The sequence below is a fragment of the Symphalangus syndactylus genome, chromosome 8 (genome assembly GCF_028878055.3).
Source record: "Symphalangus syndactylus isolate Jambi chromosome 8, NHGRI_mSymSyn1-v2.1_pri, whole genome shotgun sequence".
Taxonomy (NCBI): Eukaryota; Metazoa; Chordata; class Mammalia; order Primates; family Hylobatidae; genus Symphalangus; species Symphalangus syndactylus.
The window spans coordinates 90012601-90029534 of NC_072430.2; the positions used below are offsets into that span (position 1 = coordinate 90012601).

A 16934-nucleotide genomic window follows, 5' to 3' on the forward strand; every position below is an offset into this window, starting at 1 on the left:
AGATTCCAGGTTTGTAGTTAACATATCACTGTGGAATAATTGTGTAGTTTCTCCAGTATCATTTTTTTTGCATCAACAGTATGAACTTATTACATTTCTTTCTCTATATCATTAAAGAATCCCCTGGAATCTCTGCCTAGATTGGGAAGTAGAAATTAATTCCTTGCGGTAGTGGAAATGGACTGCATTTTGTCACTCACCTGCTGTCAGTGATCTAAGTGAAATGAGATAGTTTCTTGGTAGTGAATTCAAAAGGAAAGCTCTTAAATGTTTTCCACAGAAATCTTAGTACACCCTTCTCTGTATAATCTAGCTAATAGGGTGGTAACCTATTTTCCCAGAGTATTCACTTTAGCCATACCAGCTGCTAGGCTCTACCAATAGCTACAGTTTTGATTTTAAATAGAGATAGTCATTTTTGTAAGGAAGTAAATTGCTTTATTTATTACTGATGTTGCTTTTCTCATTTATTGAAACACTTTATCACAGCTGGAGAATGCAGCTGCTTTTTTTTTTTCTTATATCACAATCAAAGATAAATCATAGGAGAAACACATTACAGAATAAATAGTTTATCAACTGCTTAAAATTGGCTGACAGAAAGACAGAAATATATAATTTTCAAGAAATAAATATATAATTTAAATAAAGATATGCTGATAATGATTAATTATCTTAATTGTGTAATATTACTTTAAAACTTTTGTTATTTTGGTTAAAGACAAACAAAATACTCATTTCAAACTTTTAAAGAAAGATGAAGATTGTCAGTCTTGGAACTTTATTTGTAGTCATCTACAAAAGATGATCTGATGTAAAATTTATTTAAGCATACATAATTGTATCAAGCCTGGCACATAGTAGTGATTGGAAACTTGAAAACATAAAATACGTTTGTTGCTGATTATATGATGAACCAGTTAGGAACATCAAAAAGTGATTTATCTAAACCTCACTTCTCAAGTCATTAAAAAACTAAACTCATATGTATTTATTTTGTTTTGTTTATTTATACATGTCATTTTAGTTTTCTAAGGTCTGGTATGTTTAGGTTTAGTGGGCTCCAGCTCAAAGGGAATTTATGCACACAAGAAAAGTATATAATACCTCTTCCCCTTCTATCCATGACAGAGTAATGGGTTAAATTTACCTTCTCTCCTTATGCAAAAAATAAGATCAAAAGACAGAAAAATATATATGAAATAAATATCTTCAGACATTGAACAAAATGCAGTTTAGGCCGATGATTATTTGAGAAGAGTAAAACAAAGTCCCGTAAATGTTTTCGAATTATTACCTGAAAACGGTTTTCTCACTGCAGTGCAAGAAAGGGAATGCAAATAAAGCCTAACGCATCACTGAGTTAAGGAAACAGAGCTTGGTGTTTTGAGTAGTAGTAGAGTGCCAGAGAGCTGGGATTGGGAGAGATCGAGAGAGAGAATTCTAAAGATCTTCAGATAGATCCCCTTGACGCTTTCACCGGCTGGGTACTGATCTGTACAGATCTATGTATGCATGAAAGGATACCACCGAACACCAGGGAAAGAATCATTAGAAAACAGTAAGCCAAACAATTCCTGAATTCCACACTCAAAGAATAGTTTTGGACCAGCCCAGCCAGAATGTAATGAATACACGAAGCACTGAGAATTCTCAAAGATACTGCTTTAGTATAGGGCAAATAAGTTCTATACAAGCAAGCCTAAAATAGAGAAAACTGACTCTAAATAACCTAACTGCGTACCAGCACAGAGCCTAATACTGTTTAAAAGCATAACAAAATCTAGCAACCATCAATATGAGGTTCATAATATCTGGCATCCAATCAAAATATGCCAAAAAAAAAAAAAACCAAACAGGAAAATATAACGCACAGTCCATAGGTAATGCAGTAAGTCAAAAGAGAACTAATAACACAGATGATAAAATCAGTATACAAGAGTTTTTAAAAAGCTGTTAAAATATGCTATATTTGAGAAGACAGTAAAAATGTGATTATCATAAGAATTAGAAAAAATATATTTCATATATAAAAAATACAATATAGTAAAAAAATTCAGTAGACTTGAAGACATAATAATAGAAACTATTCCAATGAAACATAAAAGAAAATTGAAAAAAATTCTCGTTGTATACCAATGTCCTATGAGAATGTACCAACGGTATAACAGAAGTAAAATTAGACCCCTTGAAGAAGAGAAAAGAGAATAGTTACAAAAATAAAATTAATAAAAATTAAAAGTTTGTCAAAATTTTAAAAATAGCAAACTCCTAATATTAGAAAGGAGCTTAATTAATTCCAAAGAAAGAAAAATCACAAAAGACACATTATAATCAAATTCCTGGGCCAGTGGTAAGTAAAAAATTCCAAAAAGAGCCAGAGAAAAATAATATATTACATACAAAATAAACTGACAGCAGACTTCTTGTTAAAAATAATCCCTAAAAGAGTAGCTTACAGTTATTGAGAGGAAAAAAAGTCTTCAAATTAATTCTGTATTCATCAAATATTTTCTGAAGTAAAATATATTCTACTTTTATCTGTATCTTCTCTAGTTTTGGAACTCTCCACTTCTTCCATTTTTCAATTTTTTCTTGAATCTTTTCCCTCTAACCCTAATAATTTTTTTCATTTACAGTGTAAGTCTACTGGAAATAAATTCATATTTTGAATAAAATAAATTTTTACAATCTTCATTTTTGAAATGTATATTTAGTAGATATGGAAGCATAGATAAATAAGAACTCTTCTTTTAGAAGTTGAAAATTTTGGTTTATTTTCTTCTATCTTGCATTGCTTTTGTGAGAATACTGTAGGAACTCTTATGTTTGTTCCCCAATGTATGTTTTTTTTTTCTCATTACTTTGAAAATGTTTGCTTTATCACTTCTGTTTTAAAATTTATGTTGTGCGTGTGTGTCAGGGGGTCGGTGTTTATCTTGCTTGGGGATTATTGAGATCCTTAACTGTGTTTTTCTTTTTAAACATATTTTTTAAAAATTGGAAAAACTTTGGCTACTATTTCTTCAAATGTTTTTCTGTTTCACTATCTTCTCCTAGAACTCCAAATTCACTTCCATCTAACCATTTGATATGGGCCACAGCTCATTATGCATATATTCATTTTTTTCAGTCTTTCTTTTTTTAACTCTATGCTTCTGTTCAAATAGCTTCTGTTACCATGTCAAGTTCACCTATCTTTTCGAATAAGTCTAATCTGTTGTTAAGCATACCTAGCCAATTTTTTACTTCAAATATATTTTCCATTGATTCTTTTTTATATAATGCTCATTTTCATCTCATTTTTCCATTAAAAAATCTACTTAATTATAATAGTTTCTTGCCTGTCTTTGCTAATTTAATCCTTGCTGTTATTTCTAGGTTTGTTTCTACTTCCATTTTTTCTCTTTATTATGTATTGAATTTCCTTGTTCTTTCACATGTCTGTTAATTTTTTATTGTGTGCCCAACTATAAGATTGGCATATTGTTGAGTGTCTTTTTTTTTTACATCAAAAATGGTCAGAATTTTATTTCACAAGAAGGTACATTCATTGCTCTTCAATTGTTCTTGTTTTTCTGTAAGCATGTTTGTAATAATAGAAACTATTCCAATGAAGCATAGAAAAAAAATTGAAAAAATTGTCATAGTATATCAGTGCTCTATGAAAATACATCAAGTAGTGTAATGGAAATGTAATTAGAGCCACTGAAGGAGAGGAAAGAGGAGAGTTACAAAATAATAACTGAAAAATTTTCAAAGTTGTTGAAAATAATAAACCCCCAATATAAGAAAGGAGCTTAATAAATCTCAAGCATACTAAATGCAAATAAACTCACAAAAAGACAGGTCTAGATCACCTTTTACTCTGACTATGTTGAGAGTTGCCTCACTCTGGAAGTAGGAACTGAAATATCTCCTTGTCTTGGTTCTGTTTGAGCTGTAGACAATTTATAAAATTATTGCTCTCCAATCATTGTTTACTTGTCTGGCATTATATAGTTTTATCCTACACATGTACAGATTAGTATTTAGCCAGACTAAAGGACACTTCTAGGCAGATTTGTGAAGCTGGTTATTTTCATACTTTCTTCCTGTTTGATATTCAATCATGGTTACTCTGATGATAAAACAAGTAGGAAAATAAAATTAAATCATATCAAGATTGGTCTATTGATAACTGTGTCATGAAACAAAGATTTAGATCATTTCCATTTTCTGCACTGAGACCAAGTATAGAATGCAATGCCCATTCATTATCAGCCAGATACTTCTGTGACTTGTGGCAGATTTTGTTTTCAAAATATGGCAGGAACAATTACTCTTGTCTTGCACACTCTTCTTACCATGTAACTTTTACATACTTTCTTTTGAGAGGTGGGAACTGTATTCACGCCTATGGAATTTGAATGGACTTATGACTATGAATTCTAAGACTAGGTCTTGGAGATAACAGGCTTCTTTCTGGTTCTCCTGGGAACCTCATTCCTGACACTCAACCAACATGTTATGAGGAAGCCATGTATAGGCCCATCTACAGAAGAATCAAGACCCCTGGCTCAGAGCAGTAACTGTGCTCCCAATGGCACTAGTCATGAGTAAGCTCATCCCAACTAATACAACATGAATCTGAGGCAAGATGCCTTCTGAGCTTCACCCAAATAGAACATAAGTAATTATTGCTTTATACCACTATGGTTTTCCAGCTTGTGAAGTTGTTTTTACAAATGACTATTAGATTTCATTTAAACGATATAGGAAACTTTGTGAAGGTACTACTGGGAACTTCCCAATTATCTACAATATCATTGGACATTGAACACTTTCATATGGACTTCAAAGGCAAGAAAGCTTACCACTCTACTCAAGAATGCTAATGTGTCTCTGGCTATGTTCTTCCTTGCATGTTATAAGTACATCATTTATCTTCATGTATCCTTTGCCTATATCTATTGTTAAACTTCTGTCTAGCCCATAAACACAGAATCATGACAACTGTGTACGGAAAATGATTTTACAGAGAATGTTTGACAATAGATGTCACATTGAGGGAACTAAAGGTCACATTAGAAAAAAGTCAAGTATCAGTCAAGTAGTCAGGGTATGCTCCCATAAAACCTATCCAAAAATTATTATGGCTTAACAGAAATTTATTTATTAGCCATACATATGCAAGGCAGGTCAGGAATGAGAACTTTTTTTCATAGTGTTCATTCAGATATCTGGTTAAAGGAAATTCCACTTCAATATTTACTTTCAGAATTGCTGTAAGAAGAGCAAGGAGGCATAGTAAATCATATAATGGATTCTAAATAATCTGCCATAAAATGACAAAAGTCATTTCTGCTCACATTTCATTGGCCAAAGTAAGCCACATGGCCATATTTAACTTCAAAAAGGAGGGCAAGGTGCTATTCTAACATGTTTCCCAGACTGAAAAATATAATATTGATAGCTAATCATTATCAAAGGTGTTTACATTTGTATAATTTTTAAAGCTTTATTAGCTTGTAAACTATCAGTAAAGTCCTTTTTAAAAAGTTAGCTTTGGATTTCTTACATTAGCAGTACATATTTTGGTTTCTCTCTCAATGATTGATAAACTGCATTATTTTATTCATTAATTTGATATTTCTTTCAATTTATTTTAAAAAGATTTAGCTATCAGTCTATATGACTTTAAGAGCTAGCAAATACGAGATTTGGAAGAGACAAATATCTAAACTATATCTATGTATTGGACATTTGCATCATTGCTGGCTTGAATAACAACAAGAAATTATGTAGAGTAGAACCTTGGAGAAATATATTTAAGTATTCTGTCTTCTGGGGAGCAAAGTCTGTGAAATATCTCAGTCTAGCACTGCTCCTAATGAATGAGCTGAAAAGCACAGGCAAAAGTCCCCTGGGAACTGGAAGGGTTCAACTGTTTATAGGTAGGTTAGGTTATCTGTTGGTCTTTCCAGATGATCAATAATATGGTTTAGCCCTGTGTCCTCACCTAAATCTCACCTCTAATTGTAATAATCCCCCATATTGTGGGAGGTACTCAGTGGGAGGTAATTGAATCATTGGGCAGGTGTTTTTTGTTGTTGTTGTTGTTTGTTTTTTGTTTTTTTTGAGACAGAGTCTCGCTGTATCGCCCAGGCTGGAGTGCAGTGGCGCCATCTTGGCTCACTGCAAGCTCTGCCTTCCAGGTTCACGCCATTCTCCTGCCTCAGCCTCCCAAGTAGCTGGGACTACAGTCACCCACCACCACGCCCGGCTAATTTTTTTGTATTTTTTAGTACAGACAGGGTTTCACCGTGTTAGCCAGGATGGTCTCCATCTCCTGACCTCATGATCCGCCCACCTTGGCCTCCCAAAGTGCTGGGATTACAGGCGTGAGCCACCACGCCCAGCCACTGGGCAGGTTTTTACCATGATGTTCTCATGACAGTGAATAAGTTTCGCAAGAGTTTATGGTTTTATAAAGGGGAGTTTCCCAGCACACCCCCTCTTGCCTGCCACCATGTAAGATGTGTCTTTGCTCCTCTTTCACCCTCCACCATGATTGTGAGGCCTCCTCAGCCATGTGGAACTGTGAGTCCATTAAACCTCTTTTCCTTTATAAATTACTCAATCTCAGGTATATCTTTATTAGCAGTGTGAGAACAGACCAATACAAACAGTCTGGGATAGCTAACTGGCTAATCATCTTATGTAGTTGCAGTGTGTCTAGACTGACCCATATATCTAAAACTGCAACCACTTTTTACTGTATTCACTACAACTGACCTTTATTGCCATCATTTCTTAGCTACATCATCATAATAAATTTCTAAGTAGTCTTTCCTTGCATTTCTGCTGTTTGTTCTCTAGGAAAAAAAAAGAGTGAGCCTTTAAAATCATTATTCAGATCATCTCATTCTACTGTTCAAAACCATTCAATGTTTTAGTCATGGCAATTTGGGAGGCCTAAGCAGGCAGATCAGTTGAGGCCAGGCATTCAAGACCAGCCTGGCCAACATGGTGAAACCCTGTCTTTACTAAAAATACAAAAATTAGCCAGGTGTGGTGGCTCACACCTGTTATCCCAGCTACGTGGGTGGCTGAGGCACGAGAATTGCTTGAATCCTAGAGGCAGAGGTTGCAATGAGACTAGATTGCGCCACTGCACTCCAACCTGGGCAATAGAGCAAAAGTCTGTCTCAAAAAAAGAAAATAAAATCTTCAATGGCTTTCCATTTCACTCAAAGCAAAAGCTAAAAGTTCCCATAATGGCCTGCATTACTCCCTAAAATCTGTAATTCTTGATAATGCTGTGTCCTTGTTTCGTTTAAGACAGTATTAAAGTTCATAAAAATGGGTCAACACAACTATAGAGTCTGACACTTTTCTACTTAGTTCTTGAAACCTCCAACCCCTGTAGGTGTATGATATGTGATCTTTTCCCACACACATACCCAAAGAGATTGTTTAACCAGCTGCTTCACTATCAAATATGGATTGTCCCCACTTGTTAGTGGAAGAGTATTCATATCCACCTAATGACACACAAAAAAGTCATACATTAAAGCCTGTGAGATATAATACCCTGCTTCCAAGTACCAGAATAAGCATTAAGTACTGCAGATGATATTAATGCATCTCAAAGTAGTTCTAAGAAAAGAAAATATAGTGCTTATCAAAAAAGAACCTTAAGAGGGGACATGAATTCAGGGCTGTCTCCTTTTCTTTTGACTTTATGCTTCTTCCTATGTGGAGCTCCTTTTATGAGCTTTACAGATGATGTTCCAACATTCAAACAGCTGAGAGGATCCAATGTCATGTCTTCACAGTATAGAGGTTTAGAGATTTTTTTTTTCTTTTCCCCCTCTTCCTTATTCCTTAAAAATCAATATTAGAGACTATACATTGTTGGCACTCTTTAGTTTAAATGCCCAATTTTTGACAGACACTGTTGAAGAGGGAGAGAAAAACAATAACTGACCTAATCTGGGTCATTGTTCCCCTGAAACTTCTAAGTCAGGGCTCCTGGAGTGCCTTACCAGGGTGTCTCAGTATGCAAAAGTGACTCCTCAAAGGGAGAGATGCTGTAAACTACAACCAAGTGTGACTGAAAAGAGGAAAATTATCTGATTTGCTTGCTGTGATGTAGTATGTCTGCACTGCAAAGATAAGATATGGAAGAAAGTAACATTTGTCACCTAGCAAATTCTGCATCTTTGACTATAGAAAGGTTTTCACCCTGTATAAGAATGTGACATTTACATAGAGAAAATTAGCAACAGACTCAGAATTGATGTTTTGCTCTCAAGAAACTTGAGTAACCCATATCAATGAGAAACCCAGGGGTTAATGTTGTATGTCTGCAAATATGGTAATATGATAAGCTATACATGGGTAAGGCTCTTCAAAAAGGTTAAATTCCATGAAAAAAGTGGAAAAAAACTGTTATAAGTAGAAGGAAGAATGCTGGATCTAAGAACATGTAAATTAATACTAGTTTTCAACATAAAAAACAACCAATTACAACATAGTAGCAAGAACTACCACAAAAACATATGGATTCCCCTAACAAAAAATATATAAGTATTTTATAATTTCAAAACTTTATTACAGACCATATTATAAAAGAATACCTATACAAATACAGCCATATATCATGTTTATAGAGTGATAAAAAAGATCAATATTGTAAAGATGCTCTTCTCTCCACATTATAAATAAGTTTAAATCAATACAAATCGAAATATGAAGTTATATATAAAGGTCCAAAGTGTGCATAGGAAAATAGGTGCCTACAATGAGTAAAAAAAAAAAATTAAAAAGAACAGACATAAGAGAAGCCAAGGAAAGTTCACCCTAACAGATATTAAGCTATCTGAAGCCACTGCAATCAAAACAGCATGGAACTTGCAAAGACAAATAGACCTAATAGAGTCCAGAAATCCGTGTGAATTTATGTAGAGATATCATCATAAATAAAAGTGAATATAATAAATGACTTTGGAAAAGTATCTCAATTTATTAAAAAATAGTTTTATTATTATCACAAACTCACATCACATATGAAAATAAGCCCCAGATGGATTAAATATCTAGACATGAGAAGCAAAACTACAAAGCTAAAGAAGATGAAGCTAAAGAAGATTTTATGGAATAGGAAAAATTTGTTATACAGGGCCTCAAAAACACAAACTCTAAAATAAAATGTGACGAGTCAACTACAAAATATAATGATAAATGCATACTCATTTAGCTACTCTAACTTGTTCTAAACAATCTTCATAGTCAATATAAATTTACCAGTAATTATTAAGCATTATGTTAAAATCTAAAAAGTACTACTGAGAATGCAAAAAAAAATCCCTGTTTTCAAGAAGTTGACATGCATGTTAAAAATAATTCCAATTCCAATTAGAATATAATACATATCTCAAAATAATTGCAAATCACTGGTCATTTTTTCCACATTGTGTATTTTAAAGAATAATATTCTGTATATATATGTTACCTTGTCCTAATTTCAGAGAAGCATAAAAGATAAATTCAATAATTTTATGTTTTCATTTATGATGCTATCAAGTAAGCTTACTAATGTATTTTCAAAAAATGCCTTAAAACATCTATTCATTTCAAATTAACTTTAATCTAAATAGGACAACGTATTAAATGTTGCAATAGACTGTTGGCTGACAAATCTGTTGCTTTAAACATCACTGATAAAAATGTATAGGCTTTTCCCCACACCATGATTATATTCTGCAAAGTTCTACATAAGCCACATACCATATGTGTCACACCAGAGGAAATTCATTTAACATGTTACAAAAGACTATTCTCTTCCCTTTTAATTAAGACTCTAATGCCAACAAATTAAATCACATTAACCACTGCATCCTAAGTTAGCCACAGAAATTATTAACATTATGCTTAAATTTAATATTTTATTATCCCCTTTAACCTAGTAAATGCTAAAAAGCTAATAAATTAGAATAAGATTTATAAGATTTATAATTTTTTTGAGACAGTGTCTTGCTCTGTTACCCAGGCTGTAATGCAATGATGTGATCACTGCTCGCTGCAGCCTCGACCTCCTGTGCTCAAGTAATCCTCCCACTTCAGCCATCTAAGTAGCTGGGACTACAGGTGCATGCCACCCTGCCCGACTAACTTTTGTATTATGTGTAGAAATGGGGTTTCTCCATGTTGCCCAGGCTGGTCTCGAACTCCTGGGCTCAAGCAATCCACTCACCTCAGCCTCCCAAAATGCTAGGATTACAGGCGTGAGCCACCATACCAGGCAAGATATAATAAAGATATATGTTTTATATTCAAAAAAATTAGATGTTTTGAATACGCACTTTAACTTATTTGGAAATAACCTAAAAGTGATGTCAAGATCTAACTAGGCAATACGGTGGCATCCATTCTATGTTTTATTCAAATGCAAACTGGTACTGATTTCTAAGTGACCAAAAGGTTCTAAAAACACTCTACATAATGTATCACATCCAGTAAATGTTCAATAAATATCTGCTTATTTTTCTGTTGTCTTTTCTCCTAAGGCAAAGACAATATATACTCATATATATATAAGTATATATATGTGTGTTGTGTTTTCTATTTTCTCATATTATTATTTAATATTTTATTATACATCTGTTTGCTGTACTGTAATTCATATGTATGTGTTCTGCCACAAAAGATATTCCCTTAAGCACAAAGACAAAATATGGAAATATGAATGTTATTGTTCCTGCTTGCCAAAGCTTATAAAACCAAAATAGCAGACCACCATTCCAATACCTCCTTCTACTACATGCCTCAATAGGCATCCAGTCTATCAATCAATCAATCTAGTTAGCTATCATCTACTTATCTATTTATCTGCACACACATAATTTATGAAGTTCTTCTTAATTTATTTACATATTCCTCTTTCATTCACTCTCAAACTGTTTTCAACTACTTTCCTATTCTTTGTTTTCTTTTAAAACCTTTAATATCTTTTTCTTCTTACTCACTCTCTGCTTATGACCTTGGTTCCCATTTCATTGATTAAAATGCACACACCCACACACCACCACCACCTGGTCTACTAATCGACTCAGATTTGTTCCTATATAATCTGCCTTTCCTCCTTTTACTATGATTGACCTACTTTGGGTCTTATCTAAGGCCAAACACTCCACATGTGCCCTGTATCTAAGGTTATTATACATTCTCAATTTTTCAAGTATAGTCCTGATTTACAGATGTATTTTGTGTGTATTTATGATAAAAATCTTTCACTAATGTGATTATATATACGAAGTTCAATAACAGAAAATTTCACTGTTAACATTTCTTTTCAGGCTATTATCAGCATTTGGGTTTTTAATAACTAAAAATGATTTTGTTGTATACAGGAGGGAAATGTCAAGAAATAATCTGCTCTTGGTGTCAAACCCATTAGATACGCCATTATCTCCTTGTAGACAAATCCAGCGATCAATATCCTCTTTTCTTTCTATCAGCATGTTTGGACATAATTGATGTCTTCCTCCTCCTTGCACATTCTTTCCCTCAGAACATCAGTCCCTTAGTATTCTTCCACATCACCAACCACTGCTGTTTAGTCCATTTTTCTGATGCCCTTTCATCAATCTGACCCCTAACTGCTAAAATGTTTATCTCAGATCTTTTCTCTTTTATGTTAATATTTACTCCCAAAGTTATCTCAAGCAGAATCATGACCCTTATTAAGGTATAACTTTTAAAATGTTAAATTTATCACTCTGAATAATTATGAAAATAGACAAACTTCTAGTCAGACTGATCAAGGAAAAAAGGGACCAGACACAAATAGCAATGATATCAATACAAAGAACAGTTGAGAGAATCTTACCACAGATACTTATAGAAATTAAAGGATGATAATTAAATATTATGAAGAAATTATTCCAGTAAATTTTATAATGTAAATGAAATGGACAGATTACTTGAAATATACAAACTATCAAAGGTCTGGGAAACAATGCAATAACTTGTGCTTGCCCCAAGCAGCTCCTCTGTATTCCAGCGCCAACCATTGAGCAAGGCTCTCTATTCTTTCTTGTGAGCCCCTAGTGATAATACTGAAAAGAATTTGCCAAGTGATTATGAACTTTTCCTGTGTCTGGAGCCCAAGTCATCCTGAAATACTAACCCCACATAACATTTAAGAATCTGTTAAAATTGGCCGGGCGCGGTGGCTCACGCTTGTAATCCCAGCACTTTGGGAGGCCGAGGCGGGCGGATCACGAGGTCAGGAGATCGAGACCACAGTGAAACCCCGTCTCTACTAAAAATACAAAAAATTAGCCGGGCGTCGTGGCGGGCGCCTGTAGTCCCAGCTACTCAGAGAGGCTGAGGCAGGAGAATGGCGTGAACCCAGGAGGCGGAGCTTGCAGTGAGCCGAGATTGCGCCACTGCACTCCAGCCTGGGCGACAGAGCGAGACTCCGTCTCAAAAAAAAACAAAAAACAAACAAACAAACAAAAAAAGAATCTGTTAAAATTATAATTTGAGGACTGAATTCTGACCTTTTTTCTTTTTCTCTTGCCCAAATTCCTATATAAGGGGCCTGGGAGTCACACCCTACAAACCATAAAATCTCATTAGACAGGTTTTCACTAACCTTATATGATGTGTCTTATTTCCCAGCCTCACTCTCATTTAGTATCACATGACAGCAGACCCTGAAGGAAATAAAAATAATTTCCCCAAAATATATTTTTGACTTAATTTGAAAATGGCTGCCACAGGGCCAACAGATTGAAATGGTCCTGCAAAGTGGTCTTTTGTCAGGGGAATGTACATCTGTAGAGAATCTATATTAATGTAGCCACATCTTTTCTCTTTTAGGCCTTCCCTGGATCTAGGAGAGATTAACTGAGAGCCTGATACCTTCAAAATCTTAAAAGAAACATTTACCATCTATTCTTTCTGAGGGCTGCTACCTATGAAGCCTCATCTACATAACAAGAACCTTGAGCTCCAAAATTCCCTTAACTCAGGCAATCTTTTTTTTTTTTTTTTTTTGAGACAGGGTCTTGCTCTGTTGCCCAGGCTGGAGTCCAGAAGCATAACCATGGCTAACTGCAGCTTCAACCTCTCAGGCTCAAGTAATCCTCCCACTTCAGCCTCTCAAGTAGTGGCATGTACCACAGGCATGTACCACCATGACTAATTTTTAAAATATTCTGTAGAGATAAGGTCTCCCTATGTTGCCCAGGCTGGTCTGAAACTCCTGGGTTCAAGTGGTCCTCCCACACTGGCCTCCCAACGTGCTGGGATTACAGGCATGAACCACCAGGCCCAGCCTCAGGCATTTCTTTCTACTGATGTTGTCTTTAGACAGTAGCTTAACACTCAACCAACTGTCAACTAAAGAATTCCTAAAACCCACTTATGACTTGTAAGCCCCCACTTTTAGTTGTCCCACCTTTTCAGGCCAAACCAAAGTATACTTTCCATGTATTGATTTATGGTTGTACCTGCAATTCCTATTTCTTTGAAATGTATAAAACCAAATTCTAACACAAATCCCTCAGGCAAACTTTCTAAGGATGTCTTGAGATTGTGTAAGCCAGCCTCAGTCACTCATATTGATTCGTAATAAACCTCTTTAAATATAGTTTGACAGAATTTGGTTTTTCCATTATCAAAAGAATTTTTCTCACCTGTCTTTATGACAGTCCAGTCTTTTTCCCATGTTCTAACAAAGTTGAAATAATATGTTTGTCTTGTCTTTCTTTGGAGGGGCCTGCCATTCTATGAAACTCAGATTACCTAGTGACATCGGATCTCTGATGGTTTTTAAAAACAAACAACAACAAAAAAAACAGAAAAAAACAAAATCTTCATCTCACTCTGTCACTCAGGCTGGAGTGCAGTGGCATGATCACAGCTCACTGCAGCCTCAACCTTCCAGGCTCGAGGGTTCCTCACACATCAGCCTCCTGCGTAGCTGGGACTATAGACACGTGCCACCACACCCAACTATTTTTTGTTTGTTCATTTCTTGTAGAGATGGGGCTTAATGATGTGATTTTTTACATTGTCTGGATTTTTTTTTTCTCTTTGTTTAGGATGACAATGATGTTCTCTCACAGTTTTCTGTTATTGGAGCTCAGAAACTGATACCCAAAAATAGGGTGTTTTGACATATGGAACTACAGAAGCCTCAAGGTCCTTCTGAAGTTCTCTCACCCTAGTCTTTCCCAAAGCACAGAATAAAGTTGTTCTCTGAAGTTCTTTTATCTGCCTGAAATACAGACTCACCAAGAAAAACAACTATTTTTTTCTTCCCCTTTCTGTTATCTCATTATCTTTTGCAGAAAAGAAGACCAAGAATGTAACTACACCTTAACAGATCCTTTCTCAAGATAATGCCTGTCTCTCATATTCATTCAAATTCCCAAAGAATTACTTACCAATTAATCTCTGCTTCCCAATTCATTCATTCTTCCTAGTAATCACTTATTGCCCCCCAACAGAATTCCTCTTCTTCCCCTTTCCATAACCTGTTAGCCAGGATGGTATATAGGCTTCTGAACTCCTTTGTGGAGGTAAGTAACCATTCTGTGATTCTTCCCCTGTAAACACATTAAATAAATTAACATTCCTTTTCTCCTATTAATCAGTCTGCCTCACACCAGTAATTTTCAAACCTCCAGGGAACCAAGGGCCTTGGTTCCTACGCTATATTTAAGCACAAGTCAAAATCCTTCCAGAGACTTTTAAAAATTATATAAATTTTTTAAATGCTTGAATTGCTTAACATTTACATTTGCTCTTGTTTTAAAATTTGATTCTTTTTTCTTAAAGAATTTTCAAATAAAAACAGAAATACAGATTTGGTAGTCTCAAGTCATTTCACTCTCTTGCATAAAACCTTTCAAAATACAAACTTCTCAACATATGTGTTGTCCCTGCACTGCCTATTGCTCTGTTGTTTCCCTCAAGACTCAGTAGATGCTGTTTCCTATACCTAAGTTCCTCTCTTGCATTCACACCAGCTAATTTTTTTAATTGTTTTTTTTTTCCTTTTCAAGTTTCAGATTGCAGAGGTACATGTGCAGGATTGTTTCAGAGGTATATTGCATGATGCTAAGTTTTGGAGTACAATCAAACCCATCACCCAGGAAGTGAGCATAGTACCCAATAGGTAGTTTTTCAACCCTTCATCTCCCCTCCCTCGTGCCCACTTCTTGTATTCCCCAGTATCCATGTTCCACATGTTCATATGTACTCAATGTTTAGCTCCCACTTGTAAGTAAAAACATGCCATATCCGATTTTCTGTTTCTGTGTTAGTTCACTTAGCATAATGGCCTCCAGCTGCATCCATGTTGCTGCAAAGGACGTGATTTTATTCTTTTTTTTGTGGTTGCATAGTATTCCATGGTGTATATGTACCACATTTTCTTTACCCAGTCCACCACTGGTGGACACCTGGGTTGATTCTGTGTCTTTGTTATTGTGAATAGTACTGAAATCAACACATGGGTACCTGTGTACTTTTGGTAAAATGATTTATTTTCCTTTTGGTATACACCCAGTAATGGGATTGCTGGGTTAAATAGTAGTTAAACTCTTAGTGCTTTGAGAACTCCAAACTGCTCTCCATGGTGGCAGAACTAATTTACTTTCTTACCAACAGTGTAGAAGCATTCTATTTTCTCTGCAGCTCTGCCAACATCTGTTATTTTTGACTTTCTAACTACAGCCATTCTGACTCATATGAGATGGTATCTCATTGCAGTTTTGATCTGCATTTCTCTGAGGATTAGTGATGATGAGCGTTTTTTTCATATGTTTGTTGACTACTTGTATGTCTTCTTGTGAGAAGTATATATTCATGTCCTTTGCCCACATTTTAATAGGGTCATTTGTTTTTTGTTGTTGATTTGTTTAAGTTTCTTATAGATTCTGGATATTAGGTCTTTGATAGATGCATAGTTTGCAAGTATATCTCAGATTAATTCTAATTATTTTAGGGTGCTTTCTCTGGCTATACCATCAAAATGATCACCCCACTCCCATTTTTGCTACTCATTCACCAAACATCTCCACTCTTGCATAAAAGGACCTATATAATTTTCTTCTCCCTGGAATTTCTTTTATTGTCTACAGAAAGTCAACTGATGATAGATTTATTTAAGAAAGTCTTTATTTTACCTTTCCTTCTGAACAATAATTTCACTGGACATGGAATCCTAGATAGGCATAATATTTTCTTTCAACACTTTATTTCACTTTCTTCATGTTTTCATGGTTTCTGATGAGAAATCTGCTGTAATTCTTACCCTTATTCATCTGTACATAAGATCTTTTTAAAAATTTTTAATTTTTAATTTTTGTGGATACATAGTATGCATATATATATGTACATATGTTTATGGGGTATTTTGATACAGGCATAAAATGTGTAATAATCACATCAGGGTAAATGAGGTATCTATTACCTCGAGTATTTATCCTTTGTGTTACAAACAGTACCCTCTGACTTCTTTGAAAAGTTTGTCTTGTGTTTTCTGTATTATGAATATGCTATACCTAGGTGCAGAATTTCTGGTATTTATTCTGCTTAATTTACTCTGAGCTTCATGGAACTGTGCTTTGGTGTCTGTCATAAATTTTGGGAAATTCTCAGCCATTATTATTTCAAAATTTCTTCTCTGTTGTCTCATTCTCCTTTTTATATGTTATACCTTTTGTCATTTTCCACGGTTCTAAGACATTCTGGCTTGTGTTTGTTTTCATTCTTTTTTTTTTTTTTCTTTACTTTTCAGTTCGGGAAGTTTCTGTTGACCTATTCTTAAGCTCACTGACTCTTTCCTCATTCATGTTTAGTCTAATAATGAGTCCATTAAAGGCATTTTTAAATTTCTGCTACACTGTTTTTGAGTTCCAGCATTTTCT

The 16934-nt window shown here is 34.8% G+C and overlaps 1 long non-coding RNA gene across 1 annotated transcript in view; it reads right to left on the reverse strand.

Annotated features, from left to right (window-relative positions):
- The window catches only part of LOC129488145 (uncharacterized), a 521486-nt gene that overhangs the window by 405635 nt on the left and 98917 nt on the right, over positions 1-16934 (reverse strand). The window contains exon 5 of the long non-coding RNA XR_010122386.1: positions 14445-14606. This is a non-coding gene — a long non-coding RNA (uncharacterized lncRNA). The remainder of the gene's footprint in view (positions 1-14444; positions 14607-16934) is intronic.